Here is a 19,808-nt window from a genome sequence, read left to right as displayed (position 1 = left end):
GTCCAATGTGCTTATTTTTGCTTTTATTTTCATTACTCTAGGAGGAGGATTGACAAAGATATTGCTGTGATTTTTGTCAAAGAGTGTTCTCTCTCTGTTTTCCTCTAGAAGTTTTATAGTATCCAGCATTATATTTAATTCTTTAATCCATTTTAAATTTCTGTTTGTGTATAGTGTTAGAGAGTGTTCTAATTGCCTTCTTTTACATGTAGCTTTTATCATAAAGGATGACTAGGATTGGCTATGCAGTATATATATATGTAAGTATTGTCCATACATCTCTTCCCAGGGCAGTAGTCTCAGTACCGTTTGTAACATGCAGAATAGATTTCCAGACGTTCTGTGACCCTACTAGCTCACCGAAAGTTTCCAACCTTATTTCACCTTAGAGGATGAGAAGGCTTGAAATAGTGTTACTTGTTTCTCTATCCCATTCCATGATTCCACCTCCCAAATTCACCAAGTTTTGGCAATTGTGAAATGTAGCTCCAGCCTTTCCTTTCCTGACCATCACCATTGGATAAACAGAATAATGATTACAAGTGTATGTGGGAAGCGTTTCCCCCCTCACCCTTTTTTTTTTTTTTTTTTTTTTTTTTTTTTTTTTTGCTTTATTAGGGCTGCACCATGGCATATGGAAGTTCACAGGCTAGGGGTCAAATCAGAGCTACAGCTGCCAGCCTATACCACAGCCACTGCAAGGTCAGATCTGAGCCATGTCTGTGACCTACATCACAGCTCACGGTAACAGCAGATTCTTAACCCACTGAATGAGGGCAGGGATAAAACCCGCATCCTCATGGGTACTAGTCAGGTTTGTCAACCACTGAACCATGAAGGGCACTCTCCTCCCTTTTAATAATAGATGGTAGCCCAAATGTAGTTACATAAGGATGTTATGTCCAGTTTCTAATTAAACAATTGTTGATATTTAACAAATATTACTTACTATATATTAATATTTTAAACTCCACACATTTCTCAACATCATAACCCATGCAGAAATTTTTTCGACATTTTAATAGAATTATATTACCTAAAGCAAAATCTCATCTTGAATTTACGCCTTTTGGGGCTCTCTTTACCATTAAGAGCTAGTGTCGATAATAGAATAATACCCTAGATTTATTACACATTCACAGGTTGTAAAGGGTTCTAGCCAGACATTCACTCATTTGTTCAATAGTTCAATTAAGCATTCATCTAGAAAATAACTGAAAAACTACACTCACTGAAAAAGCAAGTCAAAAGACAGAAAATGATGATTTTCACTTCTCAACAGCAAGAAGAAAATGAGTGTTAGAGAAAATAGGAGTAAAAGAGTAGGCAGGAGAGAAAAAGGGGGAGAAGGGTATCGAGAATCAAATGGAAATGGAAAGTGAAAGGTGATATAAGAAACTTTGTTAATTTGATATGAGCTTAGATAAGATATCAATGAGTAAGAGGTATATTGTTTTAAAAAGACAGTGACAAAATGTATTATATATGTTATTACTTAAAGCTAAACCTAAACATACCCTGTGACACAGCAACTGCACTCCTGGGTAAATATCTAACACAAAAAGGCATGTACAAAAATGTTCACAACACCTTTGTTCATAATAGCCAGGGACTGGAAACCACCCAATATCTATCAACAATAGAAAGGGTGGAGTTCCCAGCATGGCTCAGTGGTTAATGAACCTGGCTAGTATCCATGAGGATACAGGTTTAGTCCTTGGCCTTGCTCAGTGGGTTCAGAATCCAGCGTTGCTGTGAGCTGCGGTGTAGGTTGCAGGCGTGACTTGGATCCCAAGCCGCTGTGGCTATGGCGTAGGCCAGCAGCTATAGCTCTGATTTGACCCCTAGCTTGGGAACTTCCATATGCCTCAGGTGTGGTGGCCCTAAAAAGACAAAAAAAAATTTTTTTTGAAAGGGAAATTCAGATGATGGAATACCACACAAAATGAAAAAGAATGAATTACTAACATATGCTTTAAAGTGAAATAATCTCAGAAATAATGTTGAGTGAAAGAAGTCAGACACAAAAATCTCTGTGATATATGAAGGCATTGACCCAGAAATCAGAAACCAGAAACCAGAAATCTTATCTATAGTTGCAACAGTCAGAAGAGCGGTTCCCTGGGGAATGCTGATTGGAGAGAGCATGAGAATACTTCCGAGATAATTGGAAACTTTCAAAATCTTGGTTTGATTGGTGGTTACATGGTTGTGTTTCATATGTATATGAAATTTTGTTCTGCTATACACTAAATATTTACGTACCTTATTTTAAGTTATATATCAATAAATAATAAAAATTAAAATATTACTGTTATGTATAAGCTCAATGGTGCCAAACACAACAGAGTGAGATCTAAAATATTTAACAACCAGTATAGCATGAGCTATACCAGTCAGAAGAAATGTCCAACCAAATGGAATGTCTATCATGATTCAAATAACTGCTATTCAGAACAGATATTCAAACCAGAAGAGACAGTAGTTCTAGCTTTGGAAACTGTTATGTACAAGGTTGATGAGCTCATGCCTCAACTGATAATTTCTCAGAACTCTGCACTTATTTATGCTGGTTGACATTTCTTTCAAGCTCAAAGGGCCTGGTTCCAATTCAAAACCCCTCTCTTCCCTGGCATCACTATTTCTTCATTCTTCTCTCACAGAAACACAAGATTTCTCAATATGCTCTAAAATGTAGAACTATTTAGAGGTAAAGATCCCTTTCTGCCTAAACTCCACCTTATCTGTCATACCATGTTAAACTATAGACATTATTTTTCTTTAAGAAAGATCTTTGTTTAATTTCCTACTCTGTTATTTACTAGTTTTACCTGTCTAAGCATGTGTCCTCATCTTTACTGTTTTATTTTCAGTTTTTATCCGTCAGATCTGCCAGTGAAAACTCTTCTTATTTTCCTTTTCTACCTTCTGTTTTACTGTCCTGAATGCAACTCTTCAGATTATTTCTGCTTCTTAGTTCTCTTGGTGGTTATCTCAATGCTGTAGATAATATGCTTTCAATCCTTTTTTTTTTTTTAAATCAACTTCGGCAATATATGGCACTTTTGTATAATTTTCTGATTATGTGAGACTTTCAGATACACTTGCTATGTGTGGTGAGTTTTCTGGCATCTGAATCCCACCTCTCCAAGATGAAAACAAAATTCAGTGTTCCAGGTTTCTTTACAGGTGGGGGAATATAATAGTGGACAGGGTGTCTGACTTAATCCAATCAGTATCAACAGTATGATAGTTTGATTGGAAGTGACTTGAGGAATTTAAGCCATGTTCTTGCTGAGAGCGTCAAGGTGACAAACTCTGAGAGGCTTAGTGATTCTGGTTTTCTTTAGTCTTCAGTGGGGGAGCCACAGTGATAGAAATTTCCTCATTAGATTATTTTTGCTTGGTACTCTTGGACATTGTTCCTGGAAACTTAATCCAAACATAGTTATTTCACCCTCCTCAAAATTGTTGTATTTCCCAATAATATTATTTCAAAAAGCTTCTTTGCTGCTAGGCAGCTAGATTTAGATAATTTTATTGTCTCTTCAATATAAATAATGAGAGTTTAGGTCAATTACCATATACTCATCCTCCATATTCCTATTTGCTATTAGATATTCGTGGTACAATTTTAATTATTTGCAGAGTTCCCATCGTGGCTCAGAGGAAACGAATCTGACTAGCATCTATGAAGATGCAGATTCGATGCCTGGCCTTTCTCAGTGGGTTAAGAATCCAGCGATGCCATGAACTGTGGTGTAGGTTGCAGATGTGGCTCAGATCTCACATTGCTATAGCTCTGGTGTAGACCAGCAGCTGCAGCTCTGATTCAACCCCTAGCCTGGGGACCTCCATATGCTGCATGTGCAGCCCTAAAAAGACAAAAATTAATGATAATTTAAATTATTTTATTGATTATCTATGTCATTGTTTCCATCAGTTTTCATCAGTTCCTCTTGATTTCCCACTTTCTCATTGGAAGATATCAATACCCCACCCTTTTCTCTACTTTCATTCAACCCAAACTTCTAGCCATCCACTTCTCAACTACCAGTTTCAATTTTACTATTATATCATCTTTTAATATTTGTGTTCTGTTCTGCAACAAGATCTTAGACATCCAGGCTCTGCCTATCAATTGACCATAAAAGTTAGAAACCATTACTTGGGTTATTTTTTAGATTTTGAAACCAATATCATGACTTCTATGTAAAGGAGACTGTTATTGGCCTCAGATCAAATGGATTATTATTTCTTATACTCTAATAGTTGCTTAAAATCATATCACATGTCAATTTGCCTAATATTTGATTATGGCTCCCTTTTATTCTTATTATTTGACCTTCTACTATTATTAATTACTTTCAGTTTTTAGATATGCTTTTTATTGTATCATGATGGGGGGGGTGCTACTTGTGTTCCTTTTTTCTTTTTCCTGGAGCTATTCACTTCTTGCCATGATTGGAATTGTTTGTCCTCTAGATCTTCTATAAAACTGTAACTGTGAGACTATTTTTCTCTCCTAGAGTGAACTCACTCTTTCCTGGATTTCTTCATCTTCCAATATATTGATTTACTCCTTTATTTTATATATATATATATAAAATCAGATCGCTTTCTGAAAAATACTGTGAGAGATACAGTTGATAATTCCTTGCATATCTGAAAGTGTCTTTGATAGAATATAAGTTTCTGGATGGAAAACAACTTTTCTTCAGACCTGTTAGGCATCTTCATTATCTACTATCTTCTAGTTTTGCTGGTTTAAAGCTTAGTCCACTCTTTCTCATCCTTTATAATTTACTTACATTTCTCTCTGGATACTTTTTTTTTCCTTTTTAAAATTAATTAATATTTTTTAGGGCAGCACCCACAGCATATGGAGGTTCCCAGGCCAGGGGTCTAATCGGAGCTGCAGCTGCCAGCCTAAGCCACAACCACGGCAATGCCAGATCTGAGCCGCATCTGTGATCTTCACCACAGCTCACAGCAATACCTGATTCTTAACCCACTGAATGAGGCCAGGGATCAAACCCTCAACCTCATGCTTCCTAGTCGGATTTGTTTCCTCTGTGCCATGGCAGGCACTCCATGGATACTTTTAGCTTTATCTCTTTATCTTGTGTATTCTAAAGTTTTAAAAAATTAAGTCTTTATTCATTTATTATACTGGATACTTGATGCATCTTCTCAATCTCATATCTTTCAGGTCTGAAAATTTTTCTTCCATTATTGATGAGGGAACTTCCTCTTCGCAATTTTTCCTTTTCTCTTCTAATAGGATTCACACTAGAATATTAGGTCTTTTCCCTAATATTGGTTATTGCTTTATCTTTCTGTTTCATGCTCAGATATCTTCTCAAATTTATTTTCTAGTTTCCCTATTAAATTTCTCATTTCTGCAATTTTATTTCAATCTATAAGAAGCTTTTCTTGTTTTATGATTGTCCCAATTTTATACCATTCTTCTAGTTTTATAATTTCTTACAAATATCTGCATATGTAATATTTAGAGTTTCATTGTTTAGTATTATAAATTATTTATGTATATCCCCAGACATATATAGATTGAAAATAATAAATGAGTAAAGCTTTTGCTGTTGTTGTTGTTTTTTTTTCCCCCCCGAATTACCTTTGTTTCTTTCAGGATCAGTGTTTGCTTATTATTTCTTTTTCACACCATTCTCTTTTATATGTTTGGTGATTCTTGGTTGTTCACTTCTATTTAAACGGAAGTGTGATGTAGCTTGTGTCCAGTGCTGGAGCACTGTCAACCAAAGGGGATTATATACATTGCATGTTTTTATAGATATAGAGTTTAAAGCAGGAAAAACTAATCTCTGGTCTTCAGTCAACATAGCCGTTTACTTTTGGTGGTGTAGAGACTGGGAGGGACATGGGAGTGTCAGAGACACTAAATGTTTTCTGTTTCTTGATCTGGTGCTGGATATAAGTGTATTCCCTTTGTGAGATTTATCACCTATATCTTAGTATTTGTTCAATTTTATGGATATATTTACACTTAACCAGAAATGGTTTTTTTTAAAAAAAACTGATGGGAAATGTTTGATAGTGTGACACAAGAAGTTGTAAAAAATTTAGAAGACTAAATAATTAGGCAGTGTATCCCCAAATGTTCTTAATCTAGACATTCTATTTTCTCCCACTAAGACCCATGAGACTTACCAAAAGCCCTCCTATTGTGGCTGATGAAAATAGTCATAAGCACTCCAAATCTTGTATACTGTAGAAGGAAATCATAGTATCCATTTACACTAGTACAAATGAATTAGAGGCAAATGGAAATTAGAAAGCAATAAATCAAGAAAGCAAGTTAAGATAGCCAATGCCACATTCTATGGAGAGTCCTACTGAATTCTCTTTGCTGATTTGGAAATTCTTTTGTGTTTCCATATGGTCCTTGCATATCTATATCAGAGAAATTTAATTGTTTCCTCCAATTGCCAAATAAAATGCCTTTCCTGTCCTCTAGAATAGCAAAGTATAACACAAATATAATACAAGCCGTATATGAAATTTTACATTTTCTAATAGCCATGTCAAAAAAAGCAAAAAAGAAACAAGTAAAATTAATGATAAAATCTAGTAATCTTATAATAATACATTTTATTTAATCTAATGGGTCCAAATATTTTAGCATGTAATTAACATTATAAATTATTGAGGTGTTTTATAATCTCTTTTTGGACTAAATAGCCAAGATATGAAAACCACTTAAGTGTTCATCAATGGGAAAATGGGTAAAGAAAATGCGAAAGAAAGAAATCCTATCATGTGTGATGACATGAATGAAACTGGAAGGCATTTTGCTAAGTGAAATAAGCCAGGTAAAGAAAGACTAATCCTGCATAGTATATCCCACTCCTGGGCATCTATCCAGAGAAAACCATGACTCAAAAAGATACATGTACTCCAATGTTCATTGCAGCACTGTATACTATAGCCAAAACATGGAAACAATCAAAATGTCCATAGACAGAGTAGTGGATAAAGGAGATGTGGTACATATACACAATGGACTATTACTCAGCCATTAAAAAGAAAGAAATAATGGCATTTGCAGCAACATGGATGGACCTAGAAATTAGCACGCTAAGTGAAGTCAGGCAGTGAGACACCAATATCATATGCTATCACTTACACATGGAATCTTAAAAAAGGATACAATGAACTTCTTTGCAGAGCAGACACTGACTCACAGACTTTGAAAAACTTATTGTTTCCAAATGAGACAGGTTGGGGTTTGGGATAGAAATGCTATAAAATTGGGTTGTGATGATCATTGCACAAATATAAACATAATAAAATTCATTAAAGCAAAAAAAATTATGCATATATCACTTATATGTGGGATCTCAAAAAAAAAAGTCAAACCCATAGAAACAAAGAGTAGGATGGTGGTTTCCAGGGGCTGGAGTTTGAAGAAATTAGGGAAAGGATAGTAGAGATGCAAATTTTAGTTATCATATGAGTATGTTCTGAGGATTTAATGTATAATATGACTATAACTGATAAACTTTATTATATAATTGAAATTTACTACAAGAGTAGAACTTAAGTGTTTCTACCAAAAACAAAACAAAACAAAGGCTCACAAATATGTGAGGTAATGAATATGTTAATTAACCTCGGGGGAATCTTGTCACAAAGTATACATATGTCCAATATCACATTATATACTTTATATGCATTACAACCTTATTTATTTCTTCTCTATTTCTGCATAAGGTAATGCTGATGGAGCAGCAGCAAATGTTTACATTGCTCTGACTTTCAAAACTTAAGTTTTGTGCTGCAATTTGGCGTGAGAAAACCTTTTGAAACTCAGTATTTTCCTTAAGCAATCAGTGGCCTTGCCCTAGTACTTTCATCTGAAAATAGGTTATGACTATTTATTTGACCATTCTAAACATTTATTAGGTATTATTCTTATTAGAAAGAAATACAATCAATGATGTAGAAGGAGTTACCAGAACTAGAATAGGAGAAAACCTAACATAGCGGATGTCAGCTTGTAACTCGTAATAGGCAGTCTTTTCATGGACAAATTGGCTCCTTTTTATGAATACCTGGAAAGAGTTGTTGAATAGTTATTGCGATTGTTGAGTAAGGAGTTCTGGAATGTGTAAAGATTGGAATAACAACATCAAACCTGAATTATTAATGTTTATATGACTTTTTTATCTATTTAGGCCAGTAACAGTTATTTATACTCGGCAAAAACATTAATCAATTACGTTCCTTCTCCGTACGTGTTCCCTCCATAGGTAGAGATAGGTGATGACGTGCATGGCTCTGGGGAAGCTCTAAATAGATGCTTATTTTGCCTTCTTGTAAGGTCAAACTGTTCATGGAACACTTGTCTTAGCTGATAGAGATGGATGAATCTATTTCATTCTCAGTAAGACATCAATAATAGGAGTTCCTGTTGTGGTGCAGTGGAAACTATCCAACTAGGAACCATGACGTTGAGGGTTTGATCCCTGGTCTCGCTTAGTGGGTTAAGGATCTGGCATTGCTGTGTGTTGTGGTGTAGGTCACAGACGCAGCTTATATCTGGTGTTGCTGTGGCTCTGGCATAGGCCGGCAGCAACAGCTCCAATTAGACCCTTGTCCTGGGAACCTCCATATGCTGTGGGTGTGGCCCTAAAAAGACAAAAGACAAAAAAAAAAAAGGCATCAATAACATATTCCATCATGTATCAGGAAGGAATAATCATTTTCTAAAACTGCAATATCCGTCAGATATCAGCAGAGAGCTGAAAATAACAACAAATCACCCTGCAGTAGAGCTATAGTTTACTCATCTCTAAAACAGGATAATATGTGCTACATCATAGGACTCACACAAGGATTAAGTGTTCTATGTGAAGTGGCACTTTTAAACATGTGCCAAAGGACCATGGGGGAATTAACGAAAATTAATCCTCTGAAGAGAAATGTTGTTTGTTTGAAATAATAAGGAAGTGTTTGATGATTTAATTTGGTGGGGGTAGGAAAAAAACAGCAGAAGCTTCCCAGTTCTCATATACCATTACAGACCCACAGTTTCAGCATTAAATCATAGTTCTGCAGAATGTTACAACCATCAGTACCTTAGAGATCCTGCAACTTAAGAGTTTCCTTTTGGCAGTTGATTGATGCTTCTTTGCTTATGGGTGGAATTTTCCTCTCCTGGGAATGCCCTATTCTCTTTATTTTTCTTATAGAAGTCCTGCTTAATCTGTCAAGGGTCAGTTTCAAGTCATTTTGTCTCTGAATTCTTTGTACTCAAAGCCACTGGGTATACATGGTATCCATCAGAATTAATGAAGCTTTCTCTCAAACCCCAAATTACCTTGCTTTTCAATTATATTAGAGTGGAATTTCAGCTCCTCACCTGGATGGAACCAAAGCCTCTCCTGACCTCACAGAAGTATTAAGAAACAAGCCCTCTGCACTGGGACGTCACCATTTCAGCTTATGCATTTACCACTCTCATTTTGAGTATCTGGCAATTAGTGACTCTTACCTACACTTTTTTTTTTTCTTTTGAGCTCAGCTAGTCATCTCTTTTAGGTTATATTTTATACAGTATTTCTAAGTGTTGGTAGCAGGTTTTTTATATATATATTAGCAGAGTCCACTATCTTGCCTGAACTATTGAGTTTGCTCAAAGAATACACTTTATTAACATAGCTGTTTTTCAACCACAGCAACATAACACTCGTTTCTCAAATCTGGCGTTTTAGACTACCCTGAAAGAGACAGACATTCATAATAGTATTTAGTTCACATTCTTAACATGCCGTTTATCAAAGCAGGCTGCACCTAGATTGCATCCAAAAGCTAACTGCCGATACAGCCATAACCGTATCTCTGCACATCAGTTCTATTCTGCCTCAACCCACAGATATTGTACTCCTTTGCAAGATAATGTGTATACTTTGCAGATACTCTCCAAGGTGATAGAGAAATGAAATAACTGTGTGTAGTCAGTTACGAAGAGCTTCAATTTGCCTATTTTGTAGCAGTACCTGTACTCAACTCACATGATAATCAAAATCTCTTTGCCTTAGTTTGTGGACACAGATAATGAGCATGCCTTTCTGCTGCTACTTAGTAGAATTACAGCACAGCCTTCTTCATTTGTGAAGGCAGCTTTACTAGAAGTAATTAATAATGGATAACAGACAGCAATTAAATGCATTAAAATGAATTACAGCTTTTTGGGGATGTTGAATCTGGTGTTAATTTGGTGATCAATGTGGCTTTTGGAATTCTGTTTAGCTTTACAATTTAACTTTGCATCTACCCTTCACAACTAAACCAATTGATGAGAGATAATTTTTGGTACACGAGATATGTAGCTTTCTAGATATTATGAATGTACTGTTTATCTTTTCAGATTCAGCAAGCTCTTGATTATGTTCCATAAATAGCCACATTCAATTCATTTGTCTTTTTTTCTCATATTTATCCTGAATGTGTCATACAGATGTAACCTAATAAAAATCGCAATATGGCCAACAGGGGAAAAATAGCATGTATTGTTTGGTGGGATGTTTACTCATGCTAAGATAGGATAGGTAAAATTCCATCAATATAACCCATTAGACAGAGTAGGGGAGCATCAAATTTTCTCATTCTATAATGCTAAAAAATTTTATTCACTCTCCCTGAATACTTTTTGACATTAACTCACTAGTTTTTCTTATAATGTCCCTATTTTAAGTGGATTTTCATATAGCATTGTGCATTTTATGGGCTATAAATATTATTTGAAATGTCATTTGAGGTGAAATAGTTTATGTAATATGCATATGAAATACAAATCTAGATTCAAAAAAGATACACAAATTGTAAGGAGAAAGTATAAAAACGATTGCCAATAAAATCTGTAGTAATTATAATCTTTATTATGGTGTAGCATCTCAAAACTTTTTATTTTTATGAAAGGAAACAGAAGGAACATTAAGTAATTCAACCCCTCACTACCCAAGACCTTGGCCCAACATGGAATGGGTGATAGGGAAAGTGTCGGACTTCTCTGAGATATATCCTGAAAAAGGGACAGTCAGCTTTCAGAAAAGCCCTTCATCCCATGTGGCAGCTCATCCAACATGGGAAGGTAACAGTAGACAATAAGGGCAGAGAGTTGTTTAGATTTATAGCCTGGGTTAGCACTATATATTGCACATAGACTATGAGGCACCTAGAGTACCCAAGAGGAAAATCCAGGCATCACCAGGGAGCTGCAGAAATGCTGGGAAGAAGGTGGGTCTGGAGTCCTGTGTTGAGATGATCATTGTAGCTATGTGGACTCTGTAAATCAAAGCAAAGGCAGGTCTGGTTATAGCTACTGGCACAGGCCCATATTCTAGGAACTGCCAGTTTTATTATCATCATATGTGATAGTAAAAAAGTCTAGTGCCAAATATACAGAGGATGAGCCACACCAACTGGAAGCCCACACAGAACAGAAACAAACACCTCCATCACAGTATGTGTGGTCAGACTTCCTCTTCCCTCCACCCTCACTAGATGTGAGTAAGTACATTAGTAGAGAGTTTGTACTTTGAATTGACTGAATATTTACCCTCTTCACCAAGAAATAAAATTTTTTTAAACCTTAAATTCAGAAGTGCTGATAAGGTCTTTTATTAGTGAGATTCTTGCCTCTTACTGGGTCCTATACTCCCATCCTAAAATTACCAGCTTTAATAATGGCTACAGTTAAAGATGTGTTAATTTACAGAAAGTAGGTAAAAATATATTCTTTGGAACATCTCAACTGAAATGAGTAAATATCTATTCTTACGTATTGTATTTCAGGATCTTATTCCTACTTATTTATATGAGAGTTTCAAGCAGAATATAGATGACACGGATTGAAAAAGGAATAATTTTATTTATCCACTTGTCTTTGTGCATGGACATACCCACTCATTTTTCCCAGACTTGTTTCAAGAGAGTCACCTCCTTCTACCAATGGTGGCCCAAATCCATCATCTGCAAATAACATCATTAGAGCTTCTAGGGGAAAATTCCATTAATGTCCTTCTCCAGCAATTCCTGGTGTTGTTAAGGTTTTCTGTTGGTACAATTCCTTCTTCTTCACCAGGTTTTACACATATTTTCTCTTAAGACCAAATCTGTATTTGGGCCAAATCTCATAATCCATGCTTAAAAAAAAAGCAAAAACAAAAACCCATACAGAGTGTAGCTAGAAATACCACTCTTTAAAAGAGGTTGTCTGTCTTTCTGAAAAATTATCAATTCTACCAAGCTTTAAACCAGTTGAATTCTAAATCAGGCCCTCAACCAACTTTAAGTACATTTTTTAATCTCCCAAATAAAATAATAAAATGATGTAAAATTTTGTAACATGAGGTTACTATGTTTCATAAAGCTGTTACTCTCCGTAAGTACCCAAGATACAATTACATAGGAGTCATTTATCCTAATAAATTTGCTGTTGTAAATAACTCTTTCTTACAGAAAATGTTTGGGTTATCAGGACTCAAGATTATATGTATGTGGACAAACACACACACACACACACACACACACACGTGTGCATGTCTGTGCAAGTCTGTGCAAGTGAAACTTCTCATTTTAGGTACCATACATTTCTTCTCCCCAAATAATTTTGATAATATGACGTAGTCAAGAAAATTGCCACTTTTGAAAATAAGTCATTCTCTCTGATGAGAAATATAAGGATTCAAATTGAAGCAGGTAGGCCTAGGGACAAGTAAACCTGGGTTGATTCCTGGTTCTGGCTAGCTGTGTAAGCTGAACAAGTTAGACACTTTCTTTAAGCCCTTTTATTTCTGGATCTGTATTTGGGCCAAACTATATGGCATAAAAATGTTAACCCTGTATTGCTGTTGTGAGAATTAGACAAGGTATAGTGAAATTCTTGTATCCATACCTGCCATAAAATATGTTCTCAATAAAAAGTTATTCTCTTTGAGGCAAAAGCTTCAGATTTTATCATTCAAGGCTGAATCAGTTTACACTTGAACAAGGCCAGGGGTACCCCCCCACCCCCAACACTGTGCAGTCAAAAATTCAAGTACAACATTATAGCCAACTACTGGTATGTGATTCCCACATCCACAGATTCAACCAACCACCAGTCAAGCAGTACTGAAGTCTGTTCTGTGTTGGTGAAAAAAAATCCATGTATAAGTGGATCCATGCAGTTCAAACCCAAGCTGTTCAAAGGGTCAACTGTGTATCTTTTTACTATAACCACTCTTTATATGGCCAACTCATTTCAATTTAAGGTGTAGAGCCTGAAACATTAATTCATCATTTAAGTTTTGAATGTTTAAAAAATTATTCTTGAGAGCATTTGGAATTAAAATATTAAATATAATAATTGGTACATGAACTTTTAGATGAAATTAGAAAACTTCACAACCTGGGCAGGAAGTATCACATATAGACTTACACGATATATAGACTCATGGCTAATATTCAACATGTATTTGTTGAATTAATGTTTTAGAAAGTTCTCAGATGTTCATGTTTCCATCCTGGGGGAAAAATAATCTTTTTTTCATAGCAGTTATACTTAACAAAAGCAAGCTGGAAAACATGATTCATAAAGCAACATTCTAAGCATAAAGAGCACCAAAGAGAACTAGAGCTCGGATAGTCTCTGTCTCCTACATTAATGCATCTTGTGCTCTCAGACATGGTATATCTCATCCCCAGGTCTCAGTTCAAAAATGTGTAAAAGGAGGATTTGGACTCATGCCTTCTAAGAGTTTTCCCATTTGTGCCCAATTTCTTGTCCTGTATGTCCTATGTGAAGCAAACAACACATATTCACTATAACTAGCAAGGTCTGTCACCTGCTTTAAATGATTTTTAATTTTCTGTGGTAATTCATTATCGAATCCTCAACAACTTGTGTTTGGGACATGGTGGTTGATAAATCAATATTTGTTGAATGAATGGTAAAATGTCTTCTACATGAAGAAGGATATCTAGTTGAAAGGAGGTTTTCACTGCAGTTTACTATTCATGATCTAAATAAAAGGGAATAAAATAATACAAAAACATGATTTTTCTTAGAGATACAGACTCTTCACCCTGAAAATATTGGGTGTGACAGACATGTTGTGGATTACTTCTCTTTGAAATGGCAAGATAGCAGTAAGTAACAAAGGCATTTAGGCCAGCCTGGGAGGAGTTTCTTGCAAGGTGTTTTGAAGTATATCATCTCTGAGCTGAATCTTGGAGGACAAGTAGAATAAAGACAGTTGAAAAAGGGGAGAAAGATATTTGATATTGAAGTAATGCGCCTTGCACTAAGGCATGCCATTATACGACAGTTCTGGTCTCTTCTAAGATTTCTAATTATAGTAAACAATTTAGCAACTTGGAGAATTTAATATATGGGTCCTGAGTTAGATGGATGTTAAGCTATTTAGTAATTAATTAGACTGTGGTGGTAAATCCCAGAGGAAATCCTAATTGAGATCCATTTAACTGACTAGCTCTTAAGATGAGGGACTATAGCACAGCAATGATAGCATTGGATCAATGTTTCTAGCAGGCAAAGGCAATTATTAACTTTGGATTGGTTGGAATTGAGTATTTTTTTTTTATTTTTGAAGAATAAATACTTTTTGTAATTAAACATTATGCAAGCACGTGCCACACGTACTTTGTCCATGCAAATGTGCTGTATACAATTTTGATAAACATTGTGTTCTCGTTTTAAAAGTCATATGCAAAGTTTTTTTGTGTTATTTTTTGTTAGTTTAATTCTTCTTTCTGCCTACCCTCTTCCCAGCCCCAAGAATTTTCTTTACAAAGAACTAATCATCATTCACACACAACCTTGGGGGATGAGAGAGAGACAGTCTGTGTGTGGGGGTGTATTTGCATGTGTCGAGGAGGAAGGGGAAGAGGTCCTTTACCAAAGTACAACAGAATGGCTGGTTTGGACATGAAAAGCAGTGTCAAGGTGCTGTTTTAAATCTTAACTGTACTATACTCAGGAAAAAGAAAAAGAAAAAGAGTCAGCTTTGAGAATGAATCTATGTTACAAGTTACAGTTGGAGGTCTTTTAGTGTGTCTGTCACACTTTGTTGGTGGCCTAGAATACTGTTGTACAATGGTTTATCTACCTTTTTTATTACAATATAATTTACTTAACCTTTCTGCTAACAAAAAAGAATTCTTGTACTACAGACCAGCAGTGTCAGCATAGGCTTAGTGCCTCCTTGTTTGCGTATGTTTTGTTTTGTTTGTTTTAATTGTGTGAGTACTCTAGATGGTAAAGTTTTCAGAGTCCTTTTTATGCAGGGCCATTTCTCAGTCCTCAGTGTACTCCCACAGACCTTTTTCATAGCCTTCATGCACATGCTGTAACAAAACCCTTCATCGACTCTCACGGTATCTGTACTTATCTTGTCCTTTCTGCTTTGTAGCCTGCAGAGTCTTGGAAGTATCTTGTTCAAGGTAGCCCGAGAGTACCTCTGTGGCATTCTCTAGATCTGCTTGGTGATTATCAAAGATAATAGACTGGTTATTCTTGTTGAGGTAGAAAGCGAAGACATAAGTGTACATGAGTGACATGACACTTGCAGAGGACATCAACTGCTTTCTTCAGTAACTGCATCTCAGTCCAGTACATGTTGTGCTGCTGCATCTCCTCCATTTTCTACTTCACTTGAATGTGTGCTCTAAGCATAGGCTACATGTGGTTCATTTAGCAGTTACAGTAGAACAGGTACCTCTGCAGGGCTGCCCTTGATCATGCCTGTGCATCATCCTTGCTGCCTTTGTCTCTTGCTGCCTTTGCATCATCCTCATTATAGCAGTTACAGTTGTACCAAGCAGATCCATGTGGTTCTCAAGGACCAAGATACAACCAGCAAAACTTTGCTTTACAGTTCTGGTTACTACAGATCATGTGATTACAACTGCCATCTTTCTCAATTGTGACGTGGCATTTGGGACATTCCTTTGTGTTAGCTGCAATCCAATTAGAAGTTTCACTGTCATCATCACACTTTTTAATCCACTTATTCAACCATTTACACTTAACAGGGTCATGCCAATTTTCTCCATACTTAAAGCAAAACTGGCACCCACATTTTCAGCGATCATGTTTAGCATCAGAATATTGAACTTTCACAACATGATGGCAATCTGGGGCAGGACACCACTTTAACAGTTGATTGCACTCTACAAAGCTGTTTGTTATTAAATGCTAAATGCTTTAATTCAACTTCTGAATCAGTGATCAGTTGCTTAACTGTATTGTCATCCACTAAAATATCACAACCATGAGCAGGACACGAAATAGTCTGTCCCATTCCTTCTTCCATTATTTTGGTAGTTAAATATTTGCTCCATCACTACATACAAAACTTATGTCCACATTGAAGGCCAGTGAAATACGAGTTAGGGTAATTCAAGCAGCAGATCTGACAAGGCATATCCTGTGCTGATGACCTTGTAATTCACCTGGCATGTTCAAGACTTTTTACTTGGATTAATTACATGACACTCAACAAAGAGCTTCTCCAGATTTCCATCAAAGTACTTTTCCATTAGCTTCTCTTTGTCCCAATTAAAGTGGTTAATGAGTATTGTTGTGATAGTTGCTGGATCCTGGATGACCCCATTGACAGCCCAGATGCATTCCACAATGTGTTGCAGAATTGGAATTGAGTATTTTTAAAAATTCCAGAACACAAAATCATGATCAAGGAAAGTTGATCACAATTTTTAAAAAAGGGTGATTTTTTTTTTTTTTGGACATTATCTGTCACTGGCCACATCAGTGTCCTGTAAGACTGCAGATACATGAAGAATGCATTCTAGGAGTGTATGGGATTACAGGTAAACTCCTAGAATGCATACTTTTTGTAAACTTTATGCAAAGTTTTCTGAAGATGAGAATGTTGATTTTGTTTATTTTTTTTCTGTCCAATCTTGACACCCATCCCCTTGTTTTCCTGTGATGCCAGACATACAGCTTAATTTGAGAATGTGACTGATAGATTTGTGCAAATGTATAAACTACTCACTTAGATATAGACAAGTGAAGCACCCACAAGCATCCATTTTGTTTTGTTTTGTTTTGTTTTTATGGCCACACCTGCAGCATATGGAAGTATTAAAGTTCCTGGGCTAGGGGTTGAATCAGAACTATAGCTGAAGCCTACTCCACAGCCACAGCAACACCAGATCTGTGCCACATTTGTGACCTAACCACAGCTTGCGGCAACTGTGGAACCATAACCCACTGAGCAAGGCCAGGAATAGGAATTGCATCCTCATGGCCACTATGGCAGGTTCTTAACCTGCTGAGCCACAACAGGAACTCCGTTATTTATTGTTCTTATAGTGCTTTCCTTTTTTTTTTTATTCACATCATTACCGCTTTAATATTTTAGCTCCTCTAAAATTCTCTATCATCCTTTTTTTATTGCTCAATGAATTTATTACATTTATAGTTGTACAATGATCAACACAATCCAATTTTTTAGAATTTCCATCCCACAACCCCAGTGCATCCCCCCACCCCCCTCAAATTATCTCCTTTCGAAACCATAAGTTTTTCAAAGTCTGTGAGTCAGTATCCATTCTGCAAAGAAGTTCATTCTGTCCTTTTTTCAGATTCCACATGTTAGTGATAACATTTGATGTTGGTGTCTCATTGTCTGGCTGACTTCACTCAGCATGATAATTTCTAGGTCCATCCATGTTGCTGCAAATGCTGGTAGAACAAAAGAAAAAAAAAAGAAAGAGAGAGAGAGAGAAGGAATCAGGATGGGACCACCACTCCTGAGAGGAAGCTGAGAAGGAGAAAAGGAACCCACATCCTGGGAAGCCACCTAACTGACGGAAAGATCAGCCAAGATGGAGGGACCTCAAAGTTGTGGAGTAAAGTGCAGCAGCTGGACTGAGGAGGGCAATGCAGAGTGAGAGCTGCACAGATCATCTGAACCACCATCTGGACACCACAGCCTGAGATGCATGGGCGGGGGCTGGGTGCTGAGACTTAGGCTATAGGGGGTCAGTCCCAGGGAGAGGACTGGTGTTAGCAGTGTAGAGACAGCCTAAGGGGCTAAGGAACAGTGCACCACAGGCGGGTGAACAGTGTGCCACAGGCTGGGGAGGGAAATGCCACAGCAGAGGGAACCCAGCAGAAGGTCCAGACCTGCAGGAGAGGCAAGGCACCATTGTTGGGGAGGGTGAAAGGAGGAGGGGCAGACCGCCATAGGAAACTCCCTTCTCCCGAGGGTGCACATGTGCCTGCAGGCTCTCAGAGGGCTGGGGTGGCTCTGGTGCAGGCTCTGGGTGGCGAGAAGCCTCTGGCTCCTTTATAGGAGACTGGGCACTTCTTGTGAGGCTACCAGTAGCCAGGTAACTCTTGTGTGGGATAAGGGCGTCAGAGGGCTAAGTGCAACACGGTGCCTCTCGCACGTTCTCCGGGCAGCAGGGACAGACTGCAGCCAGAAGAGGGTGTGGTTTGCCACCCCTGGGGGCCTGTGAGTGGGCTCCACCTGAGGGGTTGGCCAAAAAACAAACAAACAAACAAAAAGGCACTACAAGCAAGCACTATGCACTGTTGCTCTCATTCCCCTGGGAACTCACCTGCTGTGCAGCTGCCACTGCCAAATGTTCTAGGCGATGCCCAGACACTTGGTTCCTGTCCCTTCCCAAGACCTTACAACTAGGAGCAGCTGGGGTAGCACTTCCTGCAAGGGCTAAGTGGGACAGGGTGCTTCTTGAATGGTCTTCAGGTGGTGGGGGCAAACCACCACAGTTATCTCTGGCTCTGGAGGTGGGAGTGGCCCTCTAACACTAGGAGTCTATGAACAGACACCACTTGCAGCCCAATTCACCTCAAGAGCACCACACAGGAGGGCACTGTAACCAAACACCATCTGCTGGTGCTCTCACACTGCTAGGAACACACTGGCCCTGCTGCTGCCACTGCTGAATGCTCCAGGCAGTCCCCACATGCTTCATCTCTGACACTTCCCAGGTTCCTACAACTAGGAGCAGCCTGTACAGCACCTCTTATGTGGGTTAAATGAGACAGGATGTTTCATGCATGATCTAAAGGTGATGGCAAACTCCAGAGGTGGTCTTGGCCTGCTACCACTAGGGGTCCCTGAACAGGCAGCACCTGTGATTCCAATCACCTCCGAGGAGGGAATTGCAATTGAACACTAGTTATTGTTCCTCTCACTTCCCTGGGAACTCACATCCAGCTGATGCTACTGCCAAATGCTCTGGACACCTTGTAGATCTACCTAGAACTTATTACCACTCTCCAGGACCCTGAAACTGGGAGTAGCCTGTGCCAACTTCCTGCAGGTCCTGCTGGTGTTGAGAGCCCAGTGACCCAGCACTGACTGCTGGCCCTAACCATTGCCGCCTCCTCCCTGAAAACACACACAGCAACCTGGGGATAACAGCTTGCTCACACCAAAAAAAAAAAAAGAGACAGCAAATATTCAAACTCACACACCAAAAATAAATAGTAACTCCCCCCAAAAATTCAAAGGGGTGCTCTTACATAGAAGTAGCCTTTTACAAGACTACAGTTTGGCTTCCTTAAACTCACAGAAAAAGAAAAACATAAGCAAGATGAAGAAGCATAGAAACCAATCCCAGTTATAGTAACAGGAGAAGTCACCTAAAGCAGTCAACAATGAAACAGACCTCTGCAGTCTGGCAGACATTGAGTTCAAGAGGGAGATAGTGAAAATACTGAAGGAATTAAAGCAGAATATCAAGGAATTAAGAAAGGATAT

General features: G+C 37.7%; 1 pseudogene; it reads right to left on the bottom strand.

Moving 5' to 3' along the window:
• Nucleotides 1-15,342: 15,342 nt before the first annotated feature.
• LOC100738976 (E3 ubiquitin-protein ligase arih1 pseudogene) lies at nucleotides 15,343-19,017 on the bottom strand (annotated as a pseudogene).
• Nucleotides 19,018-19,808: the final 791 nt, after the last annotated feature.

The sequence above is a fragment of the Sus scrofa genome, chromosome 1, assembly GCF_054392235.1.
Source record: "Sus scrofa isolate SSC_HxYL_T2T_F1_AM1 chromosome 1, Sscrofa_HxYL_maternal_Yorkshire_Landrace_v2.0, whole genome shotgun sequence".
In the NCBI taxonomy this organism is placed as follows: Eukaryota; Metazoa; Chordata; class Mammalia; order Artiodactyla; family Suidae; genus Sus; species Sus scrofa.
This window is presented reverse-complemented; position numbering and strand designations above follow the sequence as displayed.